Genomic DNA, 13,643 nt, shown 5'->3' with positions numbered 1-13,643 from the left:
TTCATAATGTTTAAGTTTCAGTTCACCAAGAAGAGATTTCAAAACCTGAATTCGTTTAATAGCATATTTTCAAATATACAAAGTAAAAGTTGATAATCACAAGGAAAATGATACAAGATGGAAACTTAAAGCTACACAAAATAATGAATATCACTAGAAATGACAAATATGTGTATAAATATAAGATTTTGTCTTTTAAAAATCTCCTTTAAAAGATGACTAAAGCAAAACTAATAGCGATGCATTGTGAAGTTTATGAAATATTCAGAAATAAAATGCATAGAATCCATAGCACAAAGGCTATTGAGGAAAATTGAAGTTTTCTGGTGCAGTATTGTAAGGTTATTATACTCTACATTAAGTGATGTAATGTCATTTTGCGGGAAAAGGAGATAAGATGTGTACCACAAACCCTAAAGCCTTGTTAGAAGCCAAAACAAAACCAACAAAGAAGATATAATGGAATAATATAAAAATAAGCAAAAAAGGGCAGCCCGCGTGGCTCAGCGGTTTAGCGCCTCCCTCTGCCCAGGGCGTGGTCCTGGGGACCCAGGATCGAGTCCTGAGTTGGGCTCCCTGCATGGAGCCTGCTTCTCCCTCTTCCTGTCTCTGCCTCTGTCTCTCTCTGTGTGTGTGTCTCATGAATAAATAAATAAAATCTTTTTTTAAAATTTTTTTTTAAAATTAATGATAGTCACACAGAGAGAGAGAGAGATAGAGAGAGAGAGAGAGAGAGAGAGAGAGAGAGAGAGAGAGAGGCAGAGACATAGGCAGAGGGAGAAGCAGGCTCCATGCACCGGGAGCCTGACGTGGGATTCGATCCCGGGTCTCCAGGATCGCGCCCTGGGCCAAGGGCAGCCGTGAAACCGCTGCGCCACCCAGGGATCCCAATAAATAAAATCTTTAAAAGAAAAAAAAAAAGCAAAAAAGAAATCAGAAAAAGTAAAAAAAAAAAATTTGTTAAAACCAGAGAGCACAAATAGAAAACAAGTGTCAAATGGCAGATTTAAACTCAGCCATATAAAAAAATTACATAAGTGCACCCAATGAGAGGGCAAAAATGTTCAGATTGGATAAATAAATAAAATCCAACTTAAAAAAATACCTTAAAGACACAGATGGTTAATGTTAAAAGAATATTAAATATTAAAAGAAAAGATATGAAAAAAAGAAAAGAAAAGATATGTTGTGCTGCCATTATTCTAAAGAAGGCTGGAGTGGTTCTATAAATATACAAAGTAGATTTAAGGCAAAAATTATCACCAGAGAAAAAGGGGTCATTTCACAGTGATAAAGGAGTTCTAAATGACTATGCTGAGTGAAAGAAGGCAGATAAAACAGAGTACATACCCTATGTTTCCATTTATATAAAAGTCTAGAAAAAGCAAACCAGCGTATAATGACAGCAAGCAGATCAGAGGTTGCCTTGAGTGATGGGGAATGGAAGGAGAGATGGTTCATAAAGGAGCATGAAGAAACTTGGAGGGGTGGACGTGGACATTATCTTGGGTGTAGTTACAATTTCATGGGTATATACATATATTAAATTTTATCAAACTATACACATTAAATATATGCAATTTATTGTATGCCAATTATACACAAATAAAACACTTTAAAAAGACAATCTTTGAAATGCAAAAAAATTCAGTAAGAAAAGGCACACAACCCTATAGAAAAAGTGACAAAAACTTGAATTTCACAGAAGTGGGACTCCAAATAGCCAATAAACATTGGAAAATTGTTTAACCTCATCAATAAGAAGGGAATAGCAAATAAAAAACTTAACATGCAAACATTAGTTGGGCAAATATTAAAGTCTGACTATACCAATTATTGGCATGAATATCAAAACTTTAAACTTTGAGATGACATCATGGGAGAACATTTCCATGACTTAGGGATAGGCAAAGATATCTTAGGACAAAAAAACTCAACAGTCATAAATAAAAAATCTTTATCAAACTTTTAAATTCTGCTTATTAAAATTCACCATTAAGAAAATGAACAGGTAGGGTTCTGGTTCAGGATGGTGACCAAGGAGGATCCTGAAATCACCTCCTCCCATGGACACACCAAATTTACGGCTACATATGGAACAGTATCCTCTGAAAGAAACCCAAAGACTAGTTGAGCAATGCCTGCACATTAGGTGAATAAGGGAAAAAAACCCACACACATAGAAATAGGTAGGACAGGCCAAGACATAGCTTCACTACAAACCCCACCCCCAGCACAGCTACCCACAGTTGGGAGGGAACTCAAATTCCTGAGATCTCCTGAGAGGAGTGAAGGGTTGAAACCATCTGGCATTATTTTTGTTTTGTTTTGTTTGTATATTTTTATTGGAGTTCGATTTGCCAACATATAGTATAACACCCAGTGCTTCTCCCGTCAAGTGCCCCCCTCAGTGCCCGTCACCCAGTCACTCCATCCCCCCGCCCACCTCCCCTTCCACTATCCCTTGTTCATTTTCCAGAGTTAGGAGTCTCTCATGTTCTGTCACCCTCTCTGATATTTCCCACTGATTTTATCTCCTTTCCCCTATAATCCCTTTCACTATTTTTTATATTCCCCGTATGAGTGAAACCATATGTTTGTCCTTCTCCGATTGACTTACTTCACTCAGTATAATACCCTCAAGTTCCATCCACGTTGAAGCAAATTCATCTCTTCTAATGGCTGAGTAATATTCCATTGTATACATATACCACATCTTCTTTATCCATTCATCTTTCAATGGACATTGAGGCTCCTTCCACAGTTTGGCTATTGTGGACATTGCTGCTATAAACATTGGGGTGCAGGTGTCCCGGTGTTGCACTGCATCTGTATCTTTGGGGTAAATCTCCAGCAGTGAAATTGCTGGGTCGTAGGGCAGATCTATTTTTAACTCTTTGAGTAATCTCTACACTGTTTTCCAGAGTGGCTGCACCAGTTCACATTCCCACCAACAGTGCAAGAGAGTTCCCCTTTCTCCACATCCTCTCCAACATTTGTTGTTTTCTGCCTTGTTAATTTTCCCCATTCTCACTGGTGTGAGGTGGTATCTCATTGTGGTTTTGATTTGTATTTCCCTGATGGCAAGTGATGCGGAGCATTTTCTCATGTGCTTGTTGGCCATGTCTATGTCTTCTTTGGTGAAATTTCTATTCATGTCTTTTTCCCATTTCATGATTGGATTGTTTGTTTCTTTGCTGTTGAGTTTAATAAGTTCTTTATAGATCTTGGATACTAGCCCTTTATCTGATATGTCATTTGCAAATATCTTCTCCCATTCTGTAGGTTGTCTTAGTTTTGTTGACTGTTTGTTGCTGTGCAGAAGCTTTTTATCTTAAGTCCCAATAGTTCATTTTTGCTACTTTTAAGACCTTTCCTGAGAGACAAGCTCCCCACACATCTGGCTTTGAAAGCCAATGGGGCTCACTGCCACAAGACCCAGAAGGCTATTTTGAACTAAGAAGCAGTTCCTAAAGGGTTCCTATGTATGATTCATCCACCCCAGGGTCCAGTGCAAAGCAGCTGACTGTGAGAGACTGTGAGTGGCCAGGCTTTCTGTGAGAGAGGCTTACATGCTTATCAGGCATTGAATTAAACACATCTAGGGAGGAACCTACCAAAATGCTCCAAAGGGGGGAGGCCAGAGATGCCATATTTCTTATTTCCCTCTCCCTCACTCTGGGCTCTTATATGTCTCAGAAATGAGCTTCTACACTTTTCTGGCACCTTGATTTTTGTGGTTGCTGCCCAGAGGACACCTCTAGGTCACCTGGCTCTGGTGGCCAGTGGGGCTTGTGCCCATGAGTTCTATAATGGATGTAATGGTTGTAGGGGGAAGTCGTCTTAGCTGGCTGTAACCCCAAGGCACAGCAGAGGCTACAGACTAAAATACTCAAGTCTTTCTGTGCAAGAGAGCTAGTAGCTTATCTTCAAAGCTGTGGCCTGAGGGGTGGGCTTCATTTAAAGTGATATCTAGGAGCCAATTATAATTTTCCCAGAGACTTCAGAGGGGAGGCACTATCTTTGCAGTCTTCCTCTGCTTTTTTCTAGGTCACTGGTATCTCCCTAAAAGCAGTTTGTACATACATCTGGTGCCCCAATTTTAGTGGCTGCTGCTTAGAGGACACCCTTGGATTGCCTGGATTTGGGAACCAGAGGGGCTTATGTTTGGATTCATGGGACTGTTACAAATGGAGAAACAGTTCTTAACTGATTATCTACCCCTTCCAGGGTGCAGTGCAGTGATGGTAGACTGAAATGTACCCCAAACCTTTCTGTGAAAGAGGTCTATTAGCTTATCTTTAGGCTGTGGCCTGAGGGGTAGGCTTCTAATTTGACACACATTTTAGAGGCCAACTACAATCCTCTGTAGGGACCAGAGAAGCCAGGAGGTACATTATAATTGTGTTTTCCCTCTGCCTTGCCTTAGGTTGTTGGTACCTCTGAGAAAAGAACTTATATATAGGTTTGGTTCCTCAGTTTTTGTGTCTGCCACCCAAAGAACATGTTTCTTGATACCATGGCTCTGGTGAACAGGAGGGCTTGTGTTCACAGGTTTGACAAGATGGTAGCAAGCAAAGAGTAATTCTTACCTGACTATTAACCCAGGGCTCAACACTGAAGCAGACAAAAATGTCAATCTCACCGTCTTCTTCAGATAGAGGTATGTTTGCATATTTTATTTTATTTATTTATTTTTATTTTTAAAAAGATTTTATTTATTCATGAGACACACACACACACACACACACACACACAGAGGCAGAGACACAGGCAGAGAGAGAAGCAGGCTCCATTCAGGGAGCCTGATGTGGGACTTGATCCTGTGTCTCCAGGATCAGGCCCTGGGCTGAAGGCAGTGCTAAGCCACTAAGCCACCGGACTGCCCTGTTTGCATATTTTAAAAGCTGCTTCCAGTCAGCCTGCATCTAGATGCTGACTGAGACATTCCTCTTTGAGATGCTGATAGGTCTTGGCATACCATCAAATACTGGGAGCCACTAAGGATAAAGTAGGCTGATTGGACAATCACAGAGATTTGAGAGGGTAGGAGTCAATGATAAGGTTCATCTCCTACATGAGACCACTCCTTTAAGATTGGGAGACATGACTATTTTATCAACTGCATAGAAACCAACACAGAGAGTCAAGAAAAAGAAAAAAGAAGAAACAGAGGACTATGCTATAAATGAAAGAACAAGATAAAACTTCAGAAAAAAACCCCCACCTTAATGAAATGGAGATAAGTGATTTACCTGATAAAGTGATTAAAATTATGGTCATAAAGATCCTTACCGAGCTCTTATGAACCAAGTGAAAATTTCAACTAAGAAAATACAAGAAAGTACCAAGTAGAAGTCACAGAATGGAAAAATACAATAATTGAACTGAAAAATATAATAGAGAACTTGAAGACAGGGCAGTAGAACTCACCTCTTTATAGTTAGAGTAACAAAAAGAAAAAAGAATGCAAAAATGTGAAGAGCTTAAGAGATTTATGGGAAACATCACGCAGATCAACATTTGCATTAGAGGGGTCTCAGAAAGAGAAGAGAGAGAATACAGGGCAGAAAACTTATTTTTTAAAAATATTTTATTTATTTATTCATGAGAGAGGCAGAGACATAGGCAGAGGGAGAAGTAGGCTCCGTGCAGGGAGCCCAATGTGGGACTCTATCCCTGGACTCCAGGATCATGCCCTGAACCAAAGGCAGGCGCTTAACTGCTGAGCCACCCAGGCGTCCTGCAGAAAACTTATTTGAAGAATGACCAAAAAGTTCCCTAATCTGGGGAAGGAAACAGACATCCAGATGCAGGAAGTCCAGAGTTTTAAGCATAATGAATCCAAAGACAGCCACATCAAGACACATTATAATCAACATATCAAAACTTAAAGAAGCTCTTAAGAGCATTAACAAAAAAACAACTTGTGTACAAGGGAGTCCCCATAAGAGTAAAAGCAGATTTTTTAGCAGAAATATTGCAGACCACAAGAAAGTGGCACAATATATTCAAAGTGCTAAAAGAAAAAACTGCCATGCAAGAATACTGTCCTTGGAAAAATTGTCCTTCAGAATTGAAAGAGAGATAGTTTTCCAGATAAGCAAAAGCTAAAGAAGTTCATCACTAAGCCAACCTTACCACAAATGTTAAAGGGACTTTGAAAGTTGAAATGAAAGGGTACTATTAGTAACAGTAAAACATAGGAAAGTACAAATCCAACTGATAAACATGAATGGTGAAATTAAGAACTATCTAATATTGTAAATTTGGTGGATTAATAACTTATAAAGCTAGTGTGAAAGTTAAATGACAGAAGTAGTAAAAAATAACTCTGACTACAATAGTTTGTTAATGAAGATACAAAGATACATAAGATAAAAAGATGTAAATTGTGACATCAAAACACAGAACATGTGAGGAGACTAAGACTTATATGGTGCTTTATCAACCTAAAATAGACTATTATGAACATACGTTGTTTTATGTAAGCCTTATGGTAACTGCAAAGCATAACTTACAGTATATATATGAAAGAAAAAAAAGGAATCTAAGCATATCACTACAGAAAAATATCAAATCACAAAGGAAGAGAGCAAAAGAAGAAGGAACAAAGGAATTATAAAACAGCCGGAAAACAATGAGCAATAAGTAGATACCTATCAATAATTACTCTAAATATAAATGGACTGAATTCTCTACTAAAAAGACAGAATGGTTGAATGGGTAAAAAAGAAGACCCATTTATATGCTGCCTCCAAAAGACTCATCAGATATAAGGACACACCCAGGCAAAGTGAAGGGATGGAAAAGATATTCCATGCAAATGGAAATAAAATGAATACTGGCATAGCTATACTTAACATCTAACAAGATATATTTTAAAACAAAGACTGTAATAGAGACAAATAATGTTATTATATAATGAAAAGGGGGTAATCTAACAAGAGGATATAATATTTATGCACCCAACAAAGGAGCACCTGAATATATAAAGCAAATATTAACAGACCTAAAGAGAAAAATAGGCAGCAATACAATAATAGTAGGTAACTATAGTAACCCACTTTATCAATGGATAGATCATCCAGACAGAAAATCAATAAGGAAACATTAGCTTTAAACAACACAGTAGATCAGATTGGCTTAATAGACATAGCCAGAACTTTCCATCCAAAAGCAAAAAAAAAAACAAAAACAAAAAACCCCACATTCCCCTCAAGTGCACACAGAACATTCTCAAGGAGAAATCACATGTTAAACTACAAAACAAATCTTAATATGCTTGAAAATTAAAATCAAGTATCTTTTTTAACTATAATGGTATGAAACTAGAAATCAATTATGAGAGGAAAACTGGAAAATTCACAAATATGTGAAGATTAAACAATATGTTACTGAACAAACAATGAATAAGTCAAAGAAGAAACCAAAAGAGAAATAAAAAATACCTTGAGACAAGTAAAAACAGAAATATAACCACCAAAATTTATGGGATACAGCAAAAGCAGTTTTAAGAGGGAACCTCATAGTGAGAAATGCCTACATAAATAAACAAGAAAGAATCAAATAACAAAATAACTTTACATCTCAAGAAACTAGAAGAATAAATAAAGCCCAATGTTAGTAAAAGGAAGGAAATAACAAAGATCAGAGAGGAAAGAAATGAAATAGAGACTAAAAGAACAAAAGAGATCAATGTAACTAAGAGCTGGTTTTTGCAAAGATAAACAAAAATGAGAAGCCTGTAGCTAGATTCACCAATTAAAAAAAGGAACTCGAAGAAATTAAATCAGAAATAAGAGGAGATGTTACAGCTGATACTATAGAAAAACCAAATATCATAAGGTACAATTAAACACCAGCAAATTGTCCAACCTAGAAGAAATGGATAAACTTCAAGAAACATGCAACCTACCAAGATTGAATCAGGAAGAAAAAGAAAATCTGAACAGACTGAATACTAATAAGGAGATTGAATCTGTAATCAAAAACTGCCCGACAAACAGAAGTGCAAGACCAGATGGCTTCACTGGTGAATTCTACCAAACACTTAAAAAAGAATTAATACAAATCCTCAAACTCTTCCAAAAAATTAAAAAGGGAACACTTCTAAACTCATTTTACAATGCCAGCATAAGCCTGATACTGAAATCAGACAAGAATGCCACAAAGAAAATAAAATTACAGGCATGATCCTTGATGAACATAGATGCAAAAATTCTCAACAAAATTTAGAAAACTGAATTCAACAATATGTAAAAAGAATACACCACAACCAAGTAGGAATTATTCTAAGGATGCAAGGATGGCTCAACATTTGCAAATTATTCAATGTAATACATCACATTAACAAAATGAAAGATAAAAATTATATGATCATCTCAGTAGATGCAGAAAAAGCATTTGACAAAATGCAACATCCATTTATAATAAAAACTCTCAATAAAGTGGGTATAGAGGAAACATACTTCAACATAATAAAGGCCATGTGTGATAGGTCCACAGCTATTATTTATACTCAATGGAGAAAAGCTGAAAGCTTTTCCTCTCGATCGGGAACAAGACAAGGATGCCCACAATCACTAGTTTTGTTCAACATAATACCGGAAGTCCCACCCACAGAAATTAAACAAGAAAAAGAAATAAAAGGCATACAAATTGGAAAATAAGAAGGTAAAACTGTCTCTATTTGCAGATGACATGATCTATATATAGAAAACCAAAAAAAAAACCCTCCCTAAATATTCTACCAAAAAAAACATTAGAAATAATGAATTAAGTAAAATTATAGGATACAAAATCAGTATACAACAATCTGCTGTGTTTCTATGCACTAATAATAAACTATCAGAGAGAGAAATTACAAAAGCAACCCCACTTACAATTGCATCAAAAAGAAAAAAATACCTAGGAGTAAATTCACCAAGAAGGTGAAAGACCTGTATACTAAAAACTTAAGACATTAATGAAAGCAATTGAAGAAGATACAAATAAATGGAAAGATATTCCATGCTCATGGACTAAAAGAATTATTATTGGTAAAATGTCCAAACTATCCAAAGCAAATATGTAGATTCAATGCAATCTGTATCAAAATGCCAATGGCATTTTTTGTGGGAATAGAATAAAGAATTCTAAAATTTATATGGAACCACAAAAGAACCAAGATAGCCAAAACAATCCAAGAAGGACAAAGCTGGAGGCATCACCCTACCTCATTTCAAACCATATTACAAAGCTTTGTAAGCAAAACAGTATGGTACTGGCATAACAACAGACACACAGCTTAACTGCACAGAACAGAGCTCAGAAATAAGCCCATGCATATATGGTCAGTTAATTTAAGATAAAGGAGCTAATAACATACAATGGGGGAAAGGATAATCTCTTCAATAAATGGTGTTGGGAAAATTGAACAACCACATGGAAAATAATGAAATTGGTCCCTTGCCTCACACCACACATAAAAATCTACTCAAGATGAGATTAAAGACTTGAATGTAAGATCTGAAACCATAAAACTCCTAGAAGAAAACAGGCAGTAAGCTCTTTGACATCAGTCTTGGAAATAATTTTTTGGATTTGACCCCAAAAGCAAAGGCAACAAAAACAAAAGTAAACAAGTGGGACTACATCGAACTAAAAAAGCTTTTGCACAGAAACAATCAACAAAATAAAAAGGCAATCTCACAAGTGGGAGAAAATCATTCCAAATCACATACCTGGTAAAGGGTTAATATCCATAATGTATAAGAAACTTGAATAATTCAACAGTGAGAAAACAATCTGGTTAAAAAATGGGCAAGGGGTCTGAATATACATCTTTTCCAAAGAAGACATATATACAGATAGCCAACAGGTACATGAAAAGCTACTTGATATCACTAATTATCAGAAAAATGCAAATCAAAAGCAACAATGAGATATCACCTCAGACCTGTTAGAATGGTCATCATCAAAAACATAAGAGCTAACAGATGTTGGTGAGGATGTGGAGAAAAGGGAATTCTTATGCACTCTTAGTGAGAATGTAAATTGGTGTAACCACTATGGAAAATAGTATGGAGGACCCTCAAAAACTCAAAATAGAGCTACCCTACTATGATCCAGTAATTCCACTTCTGGGAGTATACTCAAAGGTAATAAAAACATTAACTTGAAAAGATATCTGAACCCCTATGTCCATTGCAGCATTATTAACAGTAGCCAAGACGTGAAAGCAACCTCTCTCTCTCTCTCTCTCTCTCTCTTTCTCTCTCCATACACACAGAGGAACATTATTCAGTCATAAAGAACAAGGAAATCTTGCTTTCTCTCCCCAAATCAATCAATCAATATTTATTTATTTTTTAAAAGATTTTATTTATTTATTCATGAGAGACACACAGAGAGAGAGAGAGGCAGAGACACAGGCAGAGGGAGAAGCAGGCTCCATGCAGGGAGCCCAACATGGGACTCAATCCCAGGTCTCCAGGATCACACCCAGGGCCGAAGGTGGCGCTAAACCACTAAGCCACCATGGTTGTCCTCAATCAATCTTTAAAAAGAAAAAAGAACAAGGAAATCCTGCCATTTGCAACAACATGGGTGAATCTTGAAGGCATTATGCTAAGTGAAATGAGCTAGACACAGAAAGATAAATACCATATGATCTCACTTATATGTGGAATCTAAACACTCCCCCTACCAACAGAAACCCCAACTCCCTGCCACTGAAACTCAAAGGTACAGAGACCAATTTCATTATTGCCAAAGATGAAAATGGTGGGTATACAAAATGAAGATAGTCAAAAGGTACAAACTCCCACATATAAAACAAATAAATCAGGGTAATATAATGTACAGCATGGTGACTATAATACTGTGTTGTATATTTGAAAGTTGCTAAGAGAATAGACATTAAAAGTTCTCATCACAAGAGATAACTTGTAATTATATGTAGTGATGGATGTTAAATAGATTTATTGTGGTGATCATTTCACAACATATGCAAATATCAAATCATTATGTTGCATGCCTGAAACTAAACTAATGTTATATGTCAATTATAAAAAATATACCTCAATTTTTTTTAAAAAAGGACTAGGTCACTTAAGATGTTTGAATCATTTTTAAAATTTCAAAACTAACTTTTGGTGTAAATATCACTATGAAACCAGCTGGTAGCTCTAAACACTTTTCAAAATTAAAGTTATTCACTTTTATATATATTCACCTTTGTATAGAGGTGTTATATTAATTTTTTCTTCAAAATCGAGTAGTTATGATACTTGGCAAATGTAATAGTACATGCAACGATTAGTTTGTGAAGTTATATTGAGTCAATCTGCACAAAATAAACAAAGTTATATTACTACTATAATTCATCAAATCAAGATGCCACAGGATGTAAGACTCATCCTGATTTCATAGATGTTAAAAAAATGTGCTTTAGGATTGATGAAATGTGAGGTAGGGATAGCAGTAGCAGCAACAACAGTTGTGACTATAGTTGTAATAGTAATACAAACATAGTGTTTGCAATGTACCAGATGCGTCTCTATGTCCCTTATGTATATAAACTCATTTAATCCTAATAACTTTATGAAGTATATATTATAAGAATTATATAATACATAGATTAACTATATAAAATTATATTAACATGTTAACATAATTGTATGTTAACTATATATTATATATGATATATTGTTATTATATCATCATTACGCAGATAAAAATACTTAGGCATGGAAAGATAAACTTGTTTATCCCTTTGAATTAGTGTTTTTGTGTTTCTTGGGTAAATGGTAGTGTGATTACTGGATCATAGGGTAGCTCCATTTTTAGCTTTTTGAGGAAATTTCATACTGTTCATAAAGTGGTTGCACCAGTTTGCATTCCCACCAACAGAGCAAGAGGGTTCCCCTTTCTCTACATCCTTGCCAACACCTGTTGTTGCTTGTGTTTTTTTTTTTTTTTTTTTTAAATATGGAACGCTTCACGAATTTGCGTGTCATCCTTGCGCAGGGGCCATGCTAATCTTCTCTGTATCGTTCCAATTTTAGTATATGTGCTGCCGAAGCTTGTGCTTGCTTGTGTTTTTTATTTTGGCCATTCTGACAGCTGCGATACATGCACCCCTATGTTTATAGCAGCATTATTTACAATAGCCAATTATAGAAGAAGCCCAAGTGTCCATCGATAGATGAGTGGATAAAGACGTGGTGTATGTGTATATTATATATATATATGTGTATATTATACATATTCCATTATATATATATAATGGAATATTATTCAGCCATAAAAACGAATGAAATCTTGCCATTTGCAATGACTTTTTGGACCTAGAGAGTATAATGCTAAGTGAAATGAGTCCGAGAAAAACAAATATTGTATAATTTTCCTCATACGTGGAATGTAAGAAACAAATGAGCAAAGAGAAAAAAAAGAGAGACAAACCAGAAAACAGACTCTTAACTCCAGAGAATACACTGATAGTTACTAGAGAGGGAGGCAGGGGGATGGGTGATACAGGTGATGGGGATTGAGGAGTGCACTTGTCAAGATGAGCACTGGGTGATGTATAGAATTGTTGAATCACTATATTGTACACTCAAAACTAACAAAGCACTATATGTTAACTACACTGAAATTAAAATAACTTAATAAAAATTAGATGTAAAGCAACCTTAATAAAGTAAGACTTTTATGGAATCAAATTTTTAAAAACTTGCTTAATGTCATCTGCTGATAAATGACAGTATTTTATCAAAATACACAAATTTTAATGTTTCATTGTCCTTGGTCATTTGTATATTTTGATTATTAACTATTATTTTGAAGTTCTGAATTGCAAAAGGGCAAATGTACATTTTACAGCCCATTTCTGGAAAGAAAATTTATGAGAGCTTATGCAGATATTGGGGCTACATAATCAAAGAAAACTCTCCTGGACTGAAGGAGAGTGTAAATCTCTTCTGTTCTTGTTCTGGAAGAAGCAGGTATCTCAGTTTCAGAAAAATGAGCTAAATATACTCCTTGTTTCTTGAACCATGATACATCCAGTCTCATTTTATTATATTTTACTTTTTCTTTGTATCTTTTTCCCCGATTCCCTTCCCCCATAGTAGACCCCCATAATATATGTCAAACAAGTATGATGTAATCATACTCGATGATGTCATATTGTCTGATATCTGTCCTTGGGTATTTTTGTGCCTGTGGAAAATGAATAGTGCTTTTCTTTTTGTTGCTTGTGATTTGTGTGTAGGTGTTTGAAGTTTTCATAAATGTTACTATGTGATGGATCTCATTCTCTTACTCAACACTATTTTCCACTTAACACTGAAGAACTATCCATATGTCTGTATGCAAATCTAAATCAGCTTTCTTTGTTTCTAAACCTATTTTTTGCCAGATTGTGCTATTACTGTAGTTGCAGAATTAAATATTATGGATTGATGAAATTGAGTGTAAAAGAAAAGTACAGTTACTATTTCCCTGAGAATAAAATTGATTGCTTTGGAAAGTTTTAATAAAGCAAGTCCCTGAATAAATTGCTGAATTAGGGATGAGCAAGATAATAGTAAAAAGTTGGGAAAAAAAAGAAAAAAATATAGAACTTTGGTAGCTTTGCCAGTGTCATTCATTTTTCC

The 13,643-nt window shown here is 35.6% G+C and overlaps 1 protein-coding gene and 1 non-coding gene across 2 annotated transcripts in view; both read right to left on the bottom strand.

The window, feature by feature from the left end:
• CATSPERE (catsper channel auxiliary subunit epsilon) overlaps positions 1-13,643 on the bottom strand; it is a 177,755-nt gene that overhangs the window by 45,959 nt on the left and 118,153 nt on the right. The gene's annotated exons all lie outside the window — the stretch shown is intronic.
• On the bottom strand, positions 11,968-12,070 carry LOC129509177 (U6 spliceosomal RNA). Its single transcript, XR_008664291.1, has one exon. It is a non-coding gene; the product is annotated as a U6 spliceosomal RNA (small nuclear RNA).

Source organism: Nyctereutes procyonoides, unplaced genomic scaffold (genome assembly GCF_905146905.1).
Source record: "Nyctereutes procyonoides isolate TBG_1078 unplaced genomic scaffold, NYPRO_anot_genome, whole genome shotgun sequence".
In the NCBI taxonomy this organism is placed as follows: domain Eukaryota; kingdom Metazoa; phylum Chordata; class Mammalia; order Carnivora; family Canidae; genus Nyctereutes; species Nyctereutes procyonoides.
Note: the sequence above shows the minus strand (reverse complement) of the source record. Positions and strands in the feature narration are given on the sequence as shown.